The following is a 19,339-nucleotide window of genomic DNA, read 5'->3' as shown; positions in this document are numbered from 1 at the left end:
GGGGCCGCTGCGAGAGGGCCGCGGGAGGAGCGCGGGGCTGCGGCGATGGACTGAGGCGGCGGGGACTGCCGGCCCGGCGCCGAGGTGAGTGCGTGCTGCCTTCTGCTTTCCTCCTCCTCCCTCCGTCGGCTTTCCTCTCGTGCGTTTCCAGAATGAAAAGGGGCTTCTGCGGGGGGAAGGAATAGATGTCATCTTGAAACGAGCGGCGGTGGTGTTGCTCGGTGATGGAAGGGATGGTCGTCACCGTGAGGTAGGAATATTTTGCTGGTTGCAGAAGAAAAATCGTAAGGGTAGGGCGGCTGCCGCCACGGCTAAAATGACCTTCTCCAGAGATGCCGGCCTCCTGTCGGCTCTGCTTCAGCTCCAGCCCTTTTCGTTAAACTCAGGCATCGCCCTTCCTAGCCCGGACCCCAAAACCAGTGTCCGAGCTGCCCCGAGCCGCCGCGCCGTGCTGCCGATCCCATTCGGTTGTGCCTTTGGGAGAGAACCCTCAGGCACGGCTCTGCTCCCGGGGCTGTGCAGCTCTCCGGCTGCGACCTCCGGCTGCTGAGTCCTGCAGCCGCGGCTGCTTGTTGCGAGGGTGCTCTGCTTCGTTCGTGCGTGTGAGGGATCGGGAAGTGTTATGGCATCAGTCTGCACCTGTGCACGGCTGCGGTGCTGAGCCACAAGTTCCATGGTCTGTTCGCATCTGCATTTCGAGTGACGGATTCCTCTGTGCGCACCCAACGCTTCGGTTAGCCTACAGATCTACAGACAAGTGTATATCTTTAATTTCTGGCAGTAGCACTGAGCTGAGGTTTTTTTTTGGCTGTTTCCCTGAAGGAGCTGCTTAATGTGTTGTTGCAGCATTTGCTCGGGAGGCTGCTGACCTATCTCAGCAGCGTTTTCCTGGGCGAGATTTGAGACAACCTCATTGCTTTTCCATCCAGCTCCCTTTACATCCATTTACTGGTACTAACGTGGCTCCGATTGGCTTTTATTCTGGCTCTGTGTTTTGTGCCATTGTGGGTCACACCCGTGAAGTGGCCACTGGAAGGTCTTCTGCAGGGGTTACACAGCAGGTGAGGCAGAACCGTGGTGCTGTGGGTGCCTACTTGTGGATCATGGAGTCAGAATGAGGGTGTACTCTGTGCTTTCGCAGGGAAAACTGTTTCTGACTTGATGGATGGAGAATTTGTAATCCAAGCTGATGGCTTAAGTGCCAGTACAGATAAAAGTATGGCTTTTCTACAGCAAGGCACAAATTTGCCACCTGAAGAGACGCAGGTGCAGGGATACAGCTCTGCAGAACAGAGAGGTGTTTGCCTTTAACTTAGCTGTCTCCATCAAATCATTAGGCTGGAAGCTCTTACCCAAAAGCACAGATCCCTGTCCTTGGGTAGAGGACACCGTTCCAGCGCAGGCCTACATGTACAGAAGAGCGAAATTCCAGTCTTCAGGAAACCAGTGACAAGTGAAATAAAGAGAAAACATCTCAGTCATATGGGGTATTTAGGACAAAACCTCCTTCCTTCTACCACTAAAGCACAGACTTGCGTTTTCAAAGAACCACACTTCTGTGTGCATATGCGTGCCCTCAGAAAGGCAGATTGACTCCATGTGAGGCTGCAGATTTCATTCTGGCAGTGGGCCTTATGGAGGTGAATAAATTCTGCTGCGTGAAGAATGTGCCACCTTGTCTGAGGATTATGTTCTCGTAACTTCACTGCCTGCTGGTGACAGAGCTGGCTCTTTGGGAGGCACTACTGCCTTGCAATCAGATGTATCAGGCTTTCAGTGAGTCTTGGTGTTTCAGCTACAGGCCTTGGGCTTGAATTTAACTACATTAATAATTTTACTCTAAAAATAACTAGAAAAATAGCTCTGGAGTGAAGTGAAAGTGTTCTCGTTGTCTCAGTCTGGATTACACATTAATGGAAAAGGTACGTTAGATATTAAGAAATCTAGAGTGAAGCAGAAAAAAGAAATGTGTGCCTTCTTAAGGGAATCTACCTGCTGAGATGTGGGGAAGGGGATAAGCAGAGGGATAAGGATAACAGAAAATTCAGTGGACAATAAAAGCTTAAATCCTTAAATGGCGAAGTCAGCTCTTCCTCTCCAACTTAAGCAGATAATGATTTTGACAGCAGATAGAGCCTTGGTTGATACGTAGCAATGAGGTAACATAAAGGAATTATATCTTTCGCCTCCCCCCCGCCACCTAATTAAAGAAAATCACTCTCGATTCTTTTGGGCTAAATCACCATAATTGCACTTATTTCAGAAGATATTCTCCAGATTTATGCAATTGAAAATGAGAGTTGAATCCAACTAGCTCTGTGTAAAGATTTGGTCCTGCTTCCATGGGACTCGCTGGAAGTTTTGTCCCTGCTGTCAGTGGGACAGTCCGGGCTCAGTATGACCACGCAGCGTTTCACTGATCAGATTCTCCCTCTAGGATCAACAGTGTTGAACAGTTTTAAAGCAGATTTCAGTGAGGTCACAGTCTCAATGACAAATTCACTAAGACTAGTCACAAACTCTAACTTGTGAATGATCCGTTTATCAAAGTATTAATGATTTAAGCACGAGTCACAAGTGGTGTTCCCTAGGGGCAGGTATTGGGGCTTATCCTGTTTAAATATCTTTATTGATGATTTGGATGAGGGAATTGAGTGTACCCTCCGTAGGTCTGTGGACAGCACCAAACTGGGGGGAAGTGCTGATCTGCCTGAGGGTAGGAAGGTCCTACAGAGGGACCTGGAAAGATTGGATCTGCGGGCTGAGTTTAACAAGGCTAAGTGCCGGGTCCTGCACTTTGGCCACGATGCCATGCAATGCCACAGGCTTGGGGCAAAGTGTCTGGAAAGCTGTGTATAGGAAATGGATATGGGGATTTGCTTGATGTTTGGCTGAACGTGAACCAGCATTGTGCCCAGGTGGCCAAGAATGCCCATGGCATCCTGGCTTGTATCAGAAATAGTGTTGCCAGCAGCAGCAGGGTGGTGATCGTTCCCTGTACTCAGCTCTGGCGAGGCCACACTTTGCGTGCTGTGTTTGGTTTTGGGCCTCTCACTACAGGAAAGACATTGAGACTGAAGTGCATCCAGAGAAGGGCACCAAAACTGGTGAAGGGACTGGAGCACAAATCTGATGTGGAGTGTGAACTGGAATGGTTCAATCTGGGAAGAGAAGGCTCAGAAGAGACCTTACAGCTCTCTACAACTGCCTGAAAGGAGGTTGTGCTGAGGTGGGGGTTGGTCTCTTTTTTTCCATGTAGCAGTGACAGGACAAGGGACAATGGCCTCAAGTTGCACCAGGGGAGGTTCAGGTTGCATATTAGGAAGAATTTCTTCTCTAAAAGAGTGGTCAGGCACTGGAACAAGCTGCCCAGGGAAGTGGTGGAGTCACCACCCTGCAGATATTTAAGGAAAGGGCAGATGTAGTACTCAGAGATGTGGTTTAGTGGAAGTATTGGTGGTAGGTGGATGGCTGGACTAGATGATCTTAGAGATCTTTTCCAACCTTAGTGAATCTATGATTCTACAATATTAATCTCACTCAGAAAATGTAGGGTTATTGCTAACATACTGGCTGAGGTTATTCACCTTCAGCCATAACACCTTACTATGGGAAATAATTAACTAATTTATCTATCATAATTTTTAAACCAAAGTCCTCCAAAATAAAAATATTGGCAAATTTAGAAATACTATTATTGGTTTTATTTTTATTTTTAAAAAGGTTAAATTTTGTTCCTTGTAATTCCCAACATATCCAAAATAAAATCACATTTGTTAATAGTTACAATAGATTCACTCCAGCCTACTTAAGAGGAGAATTTGACCTATAATTTTTATTATATTAAAAGTTAATATTTTTATTAAGCTTTACAGAATCAGTATTTAAGAAGCCCAATTTTCATTTGTCATATTGATGAAAGAATAATAACTGGAAATAACTAGTCTGACCCAAACCAACTACAGTTGATTCTATTCTAAAAGTCCTCTTGCAATTTCAGATACATAGTATACAAAGAATATGATGCAGAAGGGTTTATTCTGCAATTAAATCAGGAGTTGCCATAAATTAGCAATTTAAGTTATCGTAGCATTATGCCCTTGTAATCAAGAACATGATTTAACCTTTGAAATGAGAACTGCAGAGAAAAATATGCTTCTTTCTCTACTGTTGCTCTTCACTAACGCTGAAGAGTATTGGTGAAGTAAGATGGAAGAAACAGCTTATTGTTGGGCCATCATTTCTAGCAAAGTCTCCCAACATTTGTTACTATTACATAAATTTAAAACCGTAGCTGACAAAACACATGGCAAAATTTCAGAAGGCTGCAGCTTTCTTTGTTGTTGTTGTTTTCTTTTTTAACTTCTGCTGCTCAAAGTATTATCCAGAGTTCAGCAGAAACTCTCCCAGAGTCCCATTATTCTATTTAGCATTGGATATGTAATGGTTTTATTCAACAAATTCTATTTTCCTCTGCCCTTGTTTTATCTCTAAGCCCCGTACACCAGAGGGCTGTTTCTGGTCTAGATTGCTAAGTCATCATATCAAAAAACAAGTATGAGAACATTTCCAGGCAATTCTATGCTACAGAAATAGCCTGTGAACTCACCAGTGATCATGTTGGCCAATAGAAGGACATAAAGAGACAAATGTGAAAAGCTGAATTTAAATTCTAAATATTCATCATTTTGCCATTATATTCTTGTGCCCATAGGAAAATTATGAAAATTTTTCTCCGCGTAGTTTGCACACTTGGGAACCAGTAGGTGTACACAGTTCAGAAGGTTGTCCATGCAGTGTGGGGACAAATAAAACTTGTCATTATATGCCCATTCAAAATGGAATGAGATTAGCATACATGTAAAGTTACCAGATGTAAAAAAAGAATGATAAAACACAGAAAGCAAATAATCATTTTTTAGGAACTACATCTTGTTAATCCGATATTTTTACAGTCAATTTATGCAACAGTAATTCCCTGGACTTGGCAGGTGCAGGGATTATTCTCATCACTTTCAGATGCTTATAGTAGGTCATGTACGTATGAGGTAGTTGGTTAGGTTTCCCTTATAGCTAATGGAGGGAAAAATGGATTCCTGCAGTGCAGTTAATCAAACTACTTTTTGACCACTATTTTAGACTGAGATTAACTGTCCTCTGGACATGACAATTGTCCCTATTGACTACAAAGGAAGCACAGAGTGACGAGCTCAGGGGTAGCCAACTACATACACATGCTAAATCTGGACAGATGAGCCCTATTCTTACTGTATACTGTAAAATATAAAGGATAAAAATAGTATAATTTAACCAATTTCTAGGTAATTTTCAAGATATTTCACCATATTTTACTACTCCTACTTAACAAGCTTGTTTTCTTTGATAGTGAGTAGGCCAGCACACTCTCCTTGTCCTCTACCTGTATCTTTACAATGCTGTTTTATTGTGGATGAAGGGCTCCACTAAAACAGTACAAGTAACCCAGGTCTTTTATCCAGACAGTACTTATAGCATGTATCCCCAGTGTGTTTCAACTCTCGTTCTGCATGCCTGCTTTCAGTATTTTCAAACCTTATTGAGGCAATTTAGGATGACTACCTTTATCTTCCCAAAATGCACTGACACAAACACAGACAGCATATCAAGTGTTGATACACAAACACAGTTGACACAGTTGTGTCGTGGAAAGAAAAAACACAATGAAACTGAACTGTAATCAATTCTGATGGAAGTGTAATGGCGTGGTAACAAAAACACAGCTGGATGTTTAGCTCTGAGAGGGCTTGCTGTTTGGAGAGGGTAAGTACCTGGTTATTAAACATCTTCCTTTAAAACATAAATATATATATGATTCAAATGAATAAAAAGTGTTATCAAGGAGCTCTGTCTTGCTTAAAATAATACAATTCATGTTAATGTCTTGTGTTTTATTTAAATAAAAAGTTTATTCTCCAGATATCTACCAGTCCATGCCATAATGTATGAGTATTTAGAATGTATTAACAAATTATTATTTCATTTGGATGTGAAGATACATTATCAGTTTATATAGATATGCAAAATATATTATGTATGGATATCTTAAGAGGAAAGAAACTGTAGTGGCTGTTAACTGTCCCTGATATTTATGTAATGGCAGAAGATTTAAACCAATACTAGTTACAATTTTTTCATATATTGTAAATGTAATTTAAAGCATCCGTTAGTAAAATAATGCTTATGATATGAATGAAATCCATTCTAAACACTGTTGCACTACAGCATTTCTCTGTACTGCCAGTGAACTGCCAGTGAGCCCCTCAACATTTGTTCCAACTCATTCTTGGTAGGCAGATTTTTCTCTCAGGATGCCTTTCAGTACCTGGCCTTTTAAAGTTGGTAGTCAGCATGCTAAAATAGAAACCATTTTGCACCTGGCAGATACTTTCATACTTTTATAATTGGTAAGAAGGCATTGTGCTTTCATTTTGTAATGCTCAATAATGGTAGAATCTCTCCTTAATCAGTAATTTCAGAGACATGTTTTTACCTCCTTTTCAATCCATTTATGTTCATGAACAGATAAACTTACCTTAATTCGTAATTCAGTGACATTTATGATGGTATTTAAAATTCTAAGGTTAGCCTACTTCAAGTTTGAGCAATTGTTCTATTATCACATTATTTCCGTTCCCTGCCTAGATGTGCCTAAATCCTCTGATTGTGTTTCTTGCTGTGAGCATTCCGAAAAGCAGATCTGAACTTTGCCTCATGACTGTGATTACACAGGTGTGTAAAGTTTTGGGGTTTTTTGCATAGGTGTTCATAAGGAGAAATAGAATACTGAAGCCTTTCTTTAATTTTCTCAAGTTATAGGAACATCAACAGGGCAGTAATTTCAACAACTTATTAATTCAGGAGATTGTTGTTTCAAATATGGTCAGACTGTAGGCTGACATGCACAGTTCCTGTATCAGAACAGTATTCTTTACTTCCACAGGTCAATTAAATATACAGTGGTCTGAAAAAAATGAAAATATCAGGTATCAAAATCAACAAGAGGAAGGAATCTATGTCGTTTAACACTGCAGATTACAATTCGGTATTTTCCCAGAGAGGACTAATTGTATGCTGCCGTGCCAAACAGTTCAATGAAGTAGAAGTCAAAACACTGGTGAACTAATAACCTACCACCAAGGCAAATCACTATTGATCCTGTTATAGTTGTGTTCTCAGCCAGTGCAAGTGAGTTATAAACTTAAATTCAGTGCTTACAGAGAATATTCCCCTGGTCTGTGACGAGAGAAGCCTCTCTCCACATTGTGTTGTTTGTTTAGCAACTGCGCTTTTTCTCCCTTCTGCAGCCAAGGATACCAGGAAGAGCCACTGCTGTTGTGGACTCTTGGGATCATACCTGGAAACTCAAAATTCAGGCTGAGGTTCAGACAGCTCTAAAATGAAGGCTGGATCATGAAAAAACATTTCCCCAAATCAGATTTTAAACTAAGCATGGTGCAGTAGAACTACATGAAATTCTCTGTATTTTTGGCCAATTAATATTACTTTTTATTTTTGTCTTCCTTCTGACACTGGCAAACAATGAATGCTGAATTAAAAATGCTGCAATATCCTAATCTGGAAATCATTTAGGCAGGATAATTTTTGTAGGAATTGATCTAAAAGAAATGGGTAACTCCTACTGTAACTAAAATACTGAACACTTCAAAGTTGGACGCTCAGTCACATGGAATTCTTCAAGTGTGCAGTGAACTTAATTAACAAACAAAGGTGAAGTTCTCAGTGAGCAGAACAGTCATCTTCCTTCTTAACAAGCTCTCTGAATCATTCTACTAGTAATGGTATTTTATTTTGGGAGAATTTCACCCAAGTGACATTCAAGTGAATACCCGGAGAGTAAGGCACTCTCTCATGATTCTACAGTCCAAATTACTTCTATACTTTTCCTCCAGTCTTTCATAAGAATTAAATGGAAAAGGCTGACTGAATGGAAGTTTATAGTAACCTACAGAAAAGCACTTAAAAGATGGACAAGCACTGAACAATTACTCAGGATCATCTGCTACCTCTGAAATGCGGGGAAAAAACCTTGCTCAAGAAAATACCTGTATTGAAAAAAACCATCTGATCAGGGCAGTGACCAACTGAAAAGGCAACAACTGTAGTTCTTTTTCACTAGTGGGAAAGTACAGATCGCTGCCTAGGAAAGCCAATGTAGTTCCCATTCCATATTCAGCAGTAAGCCTGAACTAAAGAATTTATGTTATGCTAGAGATGTGTCCCTGTTGTATTCTGAAAAAGCTTACTGGAGGCAAATTTTAAGTTTGGTTGCCAGAATCAAGAAAGGCTAAATTTGATTAAAAATCTGAGTGAACGTAAGAACTTCTGCTGATGGTTTTTTCAAAACTTTTTTTTTTCAAAACTTTGGAGCAAAGTAACGGGGACATTCTCCTCTTGCTGTCAAATTATTGTTGAATATTGTTGTCTTCTGGTCAAAACTAATAAAAGTGCCATTTAAACTGCCCTGCCTTGCATAGTCAGCAAAACAATATTGAATAACACTGGGCAAATATCTCAATTATTTTGAAAAGTAATTTTTTAAATAAAACTCTAACTTGCTTTGCCTGTGTCAGAATAAATTATATATAAGAGGTGTACAGTCCCAGAAGTTCACCTACTTTATGATGACACAAGAAAATATTTTCTGAGAGAATTCTGCATGTGTTATTGTCTTGATCAAGCACAGTATTTTGGTGTATTTGGACAGAGTCTCATTCTGGTGTTGTTTGTTTCCAAATATACATAGTCCACGATTAAGCAAAGGTTATCTACATAACGGTACTTTTGGATTCCAGATACTTAATGTCCTCAGTCGAGAATTAAGATTTATCAGTCAAGAATTATTCACAGAACTCATCAAAATCTTACATAAGTCGATTCAAGAAAATAATGAAGTGCTTGTGAAGGAGTGTTAAATAAACATTTTTGTAACGGAGGCCAGATGGAATCCTGTCAGTCTGTAGCTGTTCATATTCAGCAATAAGAGATGAAGTGCAAATGCAGTTTTTTTTAGACACACTGGTTATTATCTGTCTTCACATAGGATGTGAAAAAGATTTACACATTTGATGAAGTTATATTAAGAGCATATCAATCTCATCATTTACTTGATAACTGCATCTGTTTAGTCAAAATCATCAACTGTAGATTCCATATTTTTAAAAATGTAATTTAAAAGGGTATTTCAGACTTATCTTGTTATAAAATCCCTATGAAATCCTATTTTTCTCCACAAATAATTTATCCAGCTTGTATTAGGATTGGTCAGAGACAGGTGGAGATCAACAGAATACAAACAGCACAAGGCCTAGATTAAAAGATTTTGGAAAATTATATTTCACCTTGATGGAGAAGCTCTCTTTTGCAAACAGTACAAAAGAGGAAAAGGGGCAGTTAATGTTATTGTTATGAAGAGCAGTCATTTACACTACTTAGTGATGGATATGAGTAACACAATCTAAAATTTTATCTCCTTCTTAAGGACTGACAAAAATTGTCTCCAAAGAGTCAGTGAGACAAAATCAATGTTGCATTGACATTCCATTTTCTTATTCTGCTACTTCTGTGTTATTCCCATGTCTCTAAAATAAGAAAACTGCTTAGAACTTGTAGTGGATATTTTCCTAACACATGGAACCCTCAGAAGACAAAGGGGATAACAGGAGTTGCTTCCAATTTTCCTTCTAAACTACGTTGTGCAAAAGATAGTTAGAGATGTGACTGCTAGTGCACATGGATTTCAGCAGCATTGCCTCTTAATGGGATTGCTGCCAGCTGGTAGAACTTGAAACAAAACTCAAATTGCTTTCAGATGGGTGAAGGGGTCAGTAATTTCTTTTGTCTCCTTTTAGTTGAGGAGGAAGGGTGACTTACTTGGCATTTTTGTAGAGTTAAAAATCTTATTTTTCTTGGTTTTTGGGATGTTTGTATCTTTTGGGGTAGATGCTGCATTATGAGTTATTCTTCTAAGTAGAATTCCGTGAGAAAATTTTCAGTATCAGAAGAGGGAAAAAAGCACAAAATTTGTAAGAGTTGTAAAAGGCACTAAGAGGCAGTACTCATTGCCTTTTCCTCGTTACAATACTGGCTGTGATATCTCAATTTAAAAGTCTTGAGGTATGCTCTAAATGTACCATGGCAAACCAAAATCTACACTTCTAAGCACAATGATCCTGAAAGGCTGCAAATGGACAGCTGAAAACACATAAAAACTCCCCAGCCCACTTCTGCTGAGTAATCTGAGCAGTCTCAGAAGCTGTCATATACTTGACATAGTTTTGAAGACAAGCTGTCATTCCGTTATGTATTGTGAGTATTGCCCCACAGTTGGTAAACTTGCTTTGTGGGTTAGAGTGAATTTGGAAGCTGGAAGACATCCAGCTGCAGTAGCTTTTGCACTGTTTTGACCTGCTATGCCTCACTGAGAAAGTTGTGTATGACCTTCATGTTGAGGTGTGGATGCATTCTGAACAACTGCCAGCATGTATATTATTTCTTACCCAAAATATGTTTCCCTTAATTGTTTTTACAACAGTGGATATTGAGAAAAAAAGAAATAACTTCTCAGCTTTTTTTTCCTTGCCTATCACATAGGTGTAAAATGTGGAACGCCAACTAGAATTGCTAGGAATCTAGTGGTAAAATTTTAGCTTTACGTGCTATTTTAGTACTGTGATACAGTGATACCACAAGCAGGTTTTGGCTTTTTTTGCTAATACTAGAAATGAGAATTGAATAACTAAGGATTTATTGCTGAATAATGAATAAACTAACAGCTAGATTAGCACCTTTCAGCTTTAAGATAATTTTAGGTAGTACCACAGCTATTTGAGTCAAAAAGAAATGTCACTGAGAGTAAAGAGTAAAGAGAACAAAAGAGCAGACGTTTGAAATGTTGCTGTTAAGACTTGTGCTGCGGGTGCTTAGTAACTTTGTCTGCTATGTGAAACTCTCATTTAAGCTCTTAGGACTGCTTCACACAGAAAAAGTACCTGCAAATTACTCTTTCTTACTGTTAAATGTTGCAGTGGATCAGTTCTTAGTACTTGATTCAAGAGCTTATCTAAGCAAAGTGAATGAAATAAGGATCACAAAATGGCGAGAGAACTGTAATTGAGTACCTTGATAAAGGAGATAATGCTGGTAGAGCTGTGATACAAAAAGGAAACTTTTCTGACTTCAGCAGAGCAACCTGTACAACCAGAATGCGATTATTTGCAGACAGGGTTTAATGGACTACTGAAGATGTTGTCACAGGTTTTAGTAAAAACACTGAAACTGGTTGTATGGGTAGGGAGTTAGCAGGAGTATAGGGAATAAAAAAATAATACCTATCATTAGGTGGGAAGGAATCTGCTGAAAATGTGCCCAGACTTATTTTGCTACCTGTTGAACTTTAAAATACTGAAAATTAATCAATAGACAATACCTACTCTCATATGTTTGTCATAGACAAAAAACATATTTATGGAATGATGCGAAAGTGATTCATAGGATAGTGACAAAATGTGCATAGCCCTACAAATGTATGGAAACATCTTGTTTTTGTCATAGTGTGATTAAAAATCTCTGTGGTCAGATTTTTCTCGTGCTTGCGTAAGCTTGAGCCTGAACAAACACATTGTAAATACCAACAGAAGTCAGGCTTGAAACATGTGCGTACAGATGGAAGTTAATGTTAAATCACAGTAATACTGATAATGCTTCTGTATCTCCAAATAACACAGTAAATTATGAGATCGTATAGAAACCCAAATCTGAAAGTTTCACAGAATTGACTATTTGTATCTATTACAGAATCACAGAATCACAAGGTTGGAAACGACCTGCAAGATCATCCAGTCCAACCACCCTCCCATTCCTATCAGTGCCACAAGCACTAAACCATCTCTCGTAGCTCCTCATCCAGGCGCCTCTTGAACACTACCAGGGACGGCGACTCCACCACCTCCCTGGGCAGCCATTCCAGTGCCTGACCACCCTTTGAGAGAAAAAGTTTCTCCTAATATCCAACCTAAACCTCCTCTGGTATAACTTCTGGCCGTTTCCTCGGGTCCTACTATTTGCCTGGGAGAAGAGGCCAGACCCTTTTGCACCACAACCTCCCTTCAGGAAGTTGTAGAGTGCAATGAGGTCTCCCCTGAGCCTCCTCTTCTCCACACTGAACAATCCCAGCTCCCTCAGCCGCTCCAAATTGTATTCCTACAAAAGTTATTAGGGTGTGGATATTGATTCACAAGAGCAGTATGAATCATTACTAAGTACTATTTTTTCATCAGTAAAACTCTGTGCATCGCTAATTGTTAAGCATCCTGCCAGCAATATTTTAAAATACAGAGCATTACATTTACTTTCACCTGTTGAAAACATGGTACAGGCTTGTATCAATGCCCCCTGAAGTAAACTAAAAGCTTTCCTTTAACAGTAGGTAGATCATAACCATAGCACTTCATAGGGTTTGGGGGTTCTTTATTACTGTTTTTCCCTTTAGCATTGACAGTGGTATTTATTCTGCTGAGAAAAATCTAGATGTTCTCATTCCAAAGTGTTACTTAACATAGGTTGCTATTTCAGCACAACTGCCTAGAGTTCCTTTACTCATATTGCAATCATGTTTAGTGCCAACTAAAAATATTCTTGATCTCAGTACAAAAACTGAGGTTGATTAAGAAAAAACCTAACATTATCTAAGAAACGTTGGTCTCTCATGGGGATGAACAGTGAAAAATGTGCCAAGAGTGTAACTACAGATACTTGCACTGAACTTTAACCAGAAGAGTGCTTGTTGTCTTTTGTCATCCAAGGCTAAACTCATCAGTAGTACCTCATATGCCTCATGTGTAAAATGTTCTGAAGTTAATATACATCTAGATGGCAAGGCAAAATGTACAAAAACTACCAGCTTAGATTTTTAAACCAGGAGTTAGTCATTGTGCAATGCTGTACTTACATGCTAAACACTTCTGGCTGCAGAATTGTTTTGTGTGGAAGTACATCTGCTTTTTGGATAAAGCCTAAAGCACTTTCACGTCCAACATAGAACATGGACAACTTCCTTCACCTTGTGTGTTTGTTTTTTTTTTTTTAGAAGTCTCCTCTGGATTAGAGGGAGAATAACTGTGGTAAGGGCTCAGCTGTCTGAGGTGTACCTGCTGAAGTTCATGTATGCAGCAGAATTGTAAGGCTGTCAAAGCTTCTAAATTTCAAAAGAGAAGCAGAATGAGACCATGCGTGGGCTGCAGCTGTAATCTGTGCCTGGTAGCATGCAAGTCTTCTCCCATGAGTCACGTTTTATAGAACACTGGATTCTGTTCAGCCTCGTGTGTGTGTTTGTTGTTGTCCTGGGTTGTGGTCTAATACTTCTTCCACTCTTCATCTCCCCTTCTGAGGATAATATCATGTTTGATTTGAATTGCGAAGATGGATCCTAAGAATTTCACAATTCCCTTTTGATAAAGTTCATATGATTAATTTTTTTTATGTGGCACAGGACTGGAAATTGCTGTCTATACTACCCACCAAATTCATCCCTGATAATAGCACTGATTCTTATGCTGATACTCACACCATTGTGTCCTTTCTCTTGAGCGAGGAACAGCATTTTTATCCACTTTTATGACTTGCTGTGAGGATGGTATCTTCAGCGTGATTGTCCGGTGTTCTTTGTATTTTTCCCTGAATTAGATCATCATGATGTTTACTGGCTTTATTCTTTCACAATCCTGCTTTCCTTTTCTACCTTTTTCCATTTTGATCAGCTCCTTGATGCCTTCCTGCATCATGTTGTTCTTTTCTTATGCTTTTTGTATTACTATCTCCTAACTGCAGTATGCAACTCCTACATTCCTTTTTTGACTTCAGCTCATGTTGACAAGTTGCTGCTCAAGTGTACTCATTCAATGTATGTCTGTTTTTCTAATTTTTTTTTTCTTCACTGTGTAACATTTCTCATTCTCTGTTGCTTAGTTTCCAGCTTGAACTGTCATGTTTCCAGCCTATTCATTCCATGCTTTCACTCTATCTTTCCATGAATTCAGTGTTGATCACTTCAATTGAAATCATTTCCCACATTTTGCTTTCTTTGCTTCTAAAACCTTGTTCCGTCCCTCATGGTAAGGTCCACCTTGCTGACTGTTGGCCCTTATTCATGCTTAGCAGTGGCTTTTTTCCTAGCAAAACCATTAAGGAAAACATCTGACATCTGGGAAAACATCCCAGCTGTCTTTTTCCACGATGGACTTACGCTGTCCTCCTTTCATTTTCTAGTGTAAATGAATGCCCTATGTGCAGACCCACCTTTACAACTTCTGAGTCAATCAATTTCTACCAGCTTTCTTTTTCCCTCACTATACTTTAACCATCATCACAGATAAGAATCATCTCATTTTCATTGCTTTTCATTTACTGGAGCACCTTCTACTTGCCTCTTGCTTGGACTTGAGCTTCAGTCTTTAACTCTTCACTGGTTGCTTAGACCGTATTGTTTTGATTTTTTTAATTACTTTTTGAAACAAAACCCTTCTTGTTTTGAGGACACTATTATCTGTGCTTGGGTGCTCAGGTTTTTGCTACAGAGATTCTAATTTGGACCTCAGGTTAGGTTATATCTGTCACTGGAACAATTCAATACAAGCATGCTTTTTCATGTGGTTTTCTTTTCACAAGGCTATATTGTCATCCTGTTTCAAATCCCTCCAGATCTCTTCTGCTATGATAACTAGCAATACTTCCCTGTGTTTTAATAAGGTATTGTGTGCAATTAGGTTGGGCAAGTAATACCAAATTTGCCACCTTATTAATGATCAAACACAGTGTTTACTATTTTTTTTTTCCAAAGTAATAATCACCTCCTTAAGCTCTCTAAGATTTCTGAAACAGTAATCTCCTTTTCCAGTGGTATGTGAGTCCTAGTTCATGAATAGACCACAAATGAACTATGATAACAGATGATAAAGGCTAAACAACAACTCTAATGAAGCCATAACCTACACTGCTGTCATCACCTGAGCTGTGTCCAAACCACTGATGCTGGTACTGACTGGGTACTGCTTTTAGTTTGTTGCTGTGTTACAAATTTCTAAATGAGTCTGATGTTCATATGTCCCTAAAGCAGCTGCTGTGTGTTGTTTCTTCTCTTCCTTGTCTAGCAGCCAGGATTTTCTGCACACCCACTGTTAGACACACTGTACTATTCTTGTAATATTTCATTCTTTATGGAAGTCTAAAGGTCAGCTCTGAAATGGCCATGGTGGGAGATTCTGGTCTTAGTTAAACTACTGTGAAACACAGGAGATCATATGCAGGCACTGATGCTACTTTTCATCAACATAAGTCAGAACTGTTGAATTTTTGACTCTCTTCATGAACCATTTGGTATTACGTACTGATAGTGTTGACATTTCACACTACCTTGGGGTTGTTTGGACTCAGTGAAACAGGTCATGATTTAAAATACCTACCAAGGGTCAATAGTACTTAGGTATTAACGCTTTGTATGATTTATGTTTCCTACTTCCTGAAGTAAGCAAGATGTGCATAGTTAAAAGGAAAAATAAAATAACTAATAGTTAGAGACCACTCTAATGTGGTCTTGGTCATAGCTGAGCTGATGCAAATTTCTATGCTATTAACTAAAGATGACAATCTAGCTTTGTACAAACAGGGCCTGAATACTTGGTTTATAAAGAATGCATTGTGTTCACTATAAATTCTTATGTTTCCACAAAACTTGGATCAAATGTACATGGTAAGCTTTGATGGGGTAATAAGCTTAGCTGGTGAATAGTACTAACTAGCATAACTTGTATTTAGATACTGCTGAAGTATGTTGGATGTTTTCCAAACAACAGACAAAAATGGGATGTTTACACCTATGAATATGCAACAGATTTTCTGCAGTGAGACACTTTATTTGAGATACTATATTTTATCTGGATCTCTGGGCTGAGGCCAGTGGGTTGAAGTTCTACAATACTATGTGCGGGATCCTGCACTTTGGCCACAACAACCTCAAACCTTGAGTATTGTGTTCAGTTTCGGACACTTCACTATAAGAAAGACCTTGAGGCCCTGAGGCTCATCCAGAGAAGGGCAACAAAAATGGTGAGGGGTATGGAGCACAAGTCATATGGGGAGCGACCGAGGGAACTGAAATGGTTCAGTCTGGAGAAGAGAAGGCTCAGAAGGGACCTTATAGCTCTCTACAACTGCCTGAAGGGAGGTTGTGCCAAGGTGGGGAGTTTGGCCTGTTCTTCTGCTTAACTACAATAGGATTAGAGGGAATTGCCCCAAGTTGCAGCAGGGAAGGTTCAGATTGGATGTTAGGAAAAATGTCTTCTCTGAAAGAGCAAAGAGCTCTGGAATACAGAGCTGTGGAATGAGCTGCTTAGGGAGGTGGTTGATTCACTGTCCCCAGAGGTGTTCAAGAAACATTTAGATGTTGTACTAAGATATGTGGTTTAGTGAGGAAATATTGATGGTTGGTGGATGTTTGGACTAGATGATCTGAAGGTCTTTTCCAACGTTGGTGATTGTACGATTCTATCTGCTCAGTCTACATACTGATAGGCGTACAGAGACTGCGTGTAATGGCAAATTAGTTTCTCTGGGTTTTTCACTATTTCTTTGTAAAATGTCCTTCTACTGTGTATCCCTAGCTGGCAATTCTAATAGATCTCCATTTTTTTTATATAATCATGATGAGAACCTATCAGAACTACCAACAGTTTTCCCAGAAAGTATGCTAGAAGCATTTATGGCAATGTGTACATTCATAGTGATCTGGAAATCACAAGGAGTCACAGGAATGAGTGGCACATTGGAGAACTTCTTAGGATATTTCACATACTGTTTTCTTGAATGTGTCCATTTATCTTTTGCAGTGATATAATGCTCTCCTCAATACAGTGGTACCAATCTGTGCTGGCTCATCCTGGTAGTCATGAATTTTATCCAGGTCTACAATGGTTCAACTACATATCTGCCTTAAGCAGGGTTAGAGATAGGAAGGGATTTAAAGATAAATATAGAATCAGTGAAAGTATTTAAGAGTGAGTGGTAGACAGCAAGCTCAACTGTCCACAGCTAACGTCCCAGGAAACTTGAAAAAAATGTAAACCTGCAGTCTTTATACCTTTCCCTCTGATGTTAAGGGATCATTAACGATTGTTTTGTTTGTCATTTTTGAGTAGAGGCTTCACATTCTTGGACATCTTCATAAATATATATTGGAAACTGCTGAAAAGGGATGTACTATGTTGCAAGAACTTGCCTAATGACAAGATGCTGTTATAGAACTCTAGAACCCAGAAAAGCGTAACTTTGGGGCCTGAGATCTGAAAGCAGGCACAGACACTCTACCGTCACACCTGCCCGCCCATCATAAACTAGATGAGATCTGTAAGTTATGTGAAAAATCCCCAGAGAGAAAACTATGCAGGGAGAAAACTGCAAAAAACAGATGCTAAGATTAGGATGGCAAGGGAAGGTATGTCTGTAAAAGTGAATCATCCCATGATGTAAGTGATGTTCAAAAAGGAAAAATATTGTTAAATCCAGTGCTCCAATTTCAAATACTTAACCTACATATGATTATTTTTGAATGTTGGAATGTTTCCTGCCCAATAAGGGTTTTATCATTATGCTTAAGAAAGTAAAAGTAAAGTGCAAGAAGCTTCAAGTAGTTGTAGCTCAGTTTCTTTTCCCATAAAAGTTAAAGATGAAGCAGCTGGCCTGGATCATTCTGTCCATTTCTTACTAGTGTGGAATCATCCTCTTCAGTATGCATTTTTTGCTTCATCCCATCTATATAGAAATGCTCGTAACTTCATGCAGGAATCAAATGACTTACTAGGATAACATTTAAAGTGGGGTTTGAGAGACAGTCTTATTAAAATGCAATGGAAATAGTATTTGTTTAGTAGGTTTTACCATTTTGTTAAACCTACCTCTAAGAATATCTCAGTGGCATGCAGTTTAGTTAGTAAAAAAGAAAAGCTCACTGAAGAGACCCTACAGGCAGAAGTAGGCAGACAGTGAGGTAGGGCCAGCATACAATAAGGAAAGTGTGACTACTGGTTCTCAAAGCTCAGTGAGAGCAGCAAGCCCCTCCTAGAAAAAAAGACAAGTCACCAATCAGCTGTTTCCTTTTGTGAGAGGTAACTGCTTCCTGCTGTTCCTTCTGCAGAGTTCCAACTAGTAAGCTTAAACCCTAATTTGGGAAAGTTGCTCTAACAGTAACTGCAAAGATTTCAGACCTTGCTTTGGATAGGATTTCCTGTGCTTCTTTTTCATGAAATCTTTACCTTCTGGTCATTTTTTCCTGCCTCTCCCAGAATTTTTGCAGGAAAAAAATGGAAGTGGCTTAGCCAATGTTAGCTTTGCTAGGGAATAAAGCTTACAAAGTTTGTGACAGTAGTATATCATTTGATATACTGTTGATTATGCAGGTAGGAGGCTTAACAGTTCCATTCTTGCAAGGAGAAGGAATACGTTGCCATATTCTGCAAATATCAGTAACTTTCTCTCTTTCACAAAATCATGAAGAAAACTTAATCGCTTCCTTTTGCTTCCTAATTTAGTTACTTAAATGTTCAGTACAAACAAAACAGAAAAGATGAAAGAAAACTCAGGAGAACATCTGAGTACAAGATATTGATATAAATAGAGAGACTGGGAAAAGTAGTTGTGATTGTTTCATTTTTCTGCTTCAGGAAAACCAGTCAGAACAGGACTGTGCAGGAAAAGCACTGCCATAAGCTCTTGCTGAGGGAGAAATTGGGACACAGCTCAGCGCTGTTTGTTTTCATGTAGGTTTAGATAATAAAACACAGAAGGCTGAAAAGGAGACTTGATTTACTATTGTTCAGAAACCACATTTTCTTAGGTCTGCGAGTTTCAGCTGTCCCTACATTATTGCTGGGATTTTGAATTTTTGTTTTTCTTTACGTATATTTCCATCTCTATTTTCCAGTTGAGATAATAAAAGGTTTCGAAGTCTAGAAGAGGAGAAAACAGCAAGCAGTTTACAGCAAGAAGCAGTCTCTCACTTCATTCACTTCTTTCTGTCGTTGTTTGGCAGGTGGGAAGCACAGGCTTACAGAACTGAGTTGAATCAGCTGAAGAAGTGAGAGCAGAGAAACAACAAATGCAGTACGACTGAAAAGAGTGTCAACATTATCTAGCAGCATCACCACAGCAACCAGAAAATACAGTTAGAAGACGAGGGCTAGAGCAGCGAAGGTGAAAGTGCAGCTCCTTACCTTTGGACAGAAGGCAGCAAAAT

At 39.4% G+C, this 19,339-nt stretch overlaps 1 protein-coding gene across 1 annotated transcript in view; it reads right to left on the bottom strand.

Moving 5' to 3' along the window:
- Window positions 1-19,339, bottom strand: part of RSPH14 (radial spoke head 14 homolog) — a gene marked incomplete at both ends in the record, with an annotated part of 68,170 nt that overhangs the window by 14,905 nt on the left and 33,926 nt on the right. The window lies entirely within an intron of this gene.

The sequence above is a fragment of the Tetrao urogallus genome, assembly GCF_951394365.1.
Source record: "Tetrao urogallus genome assembly, chromosome: 17".
Classification (NCBI taxonomy): Eukaryota; Metazoa; Chordata; class Aves; order Galliformes; family Phasianidae; genus Tetrao; species Tetrao urogallus.
The sequence above is the reverse complement of the archived record's forward strand: the minus strand, read 5'-3'. Positions and strand labels throughout refer to the sequence as shown.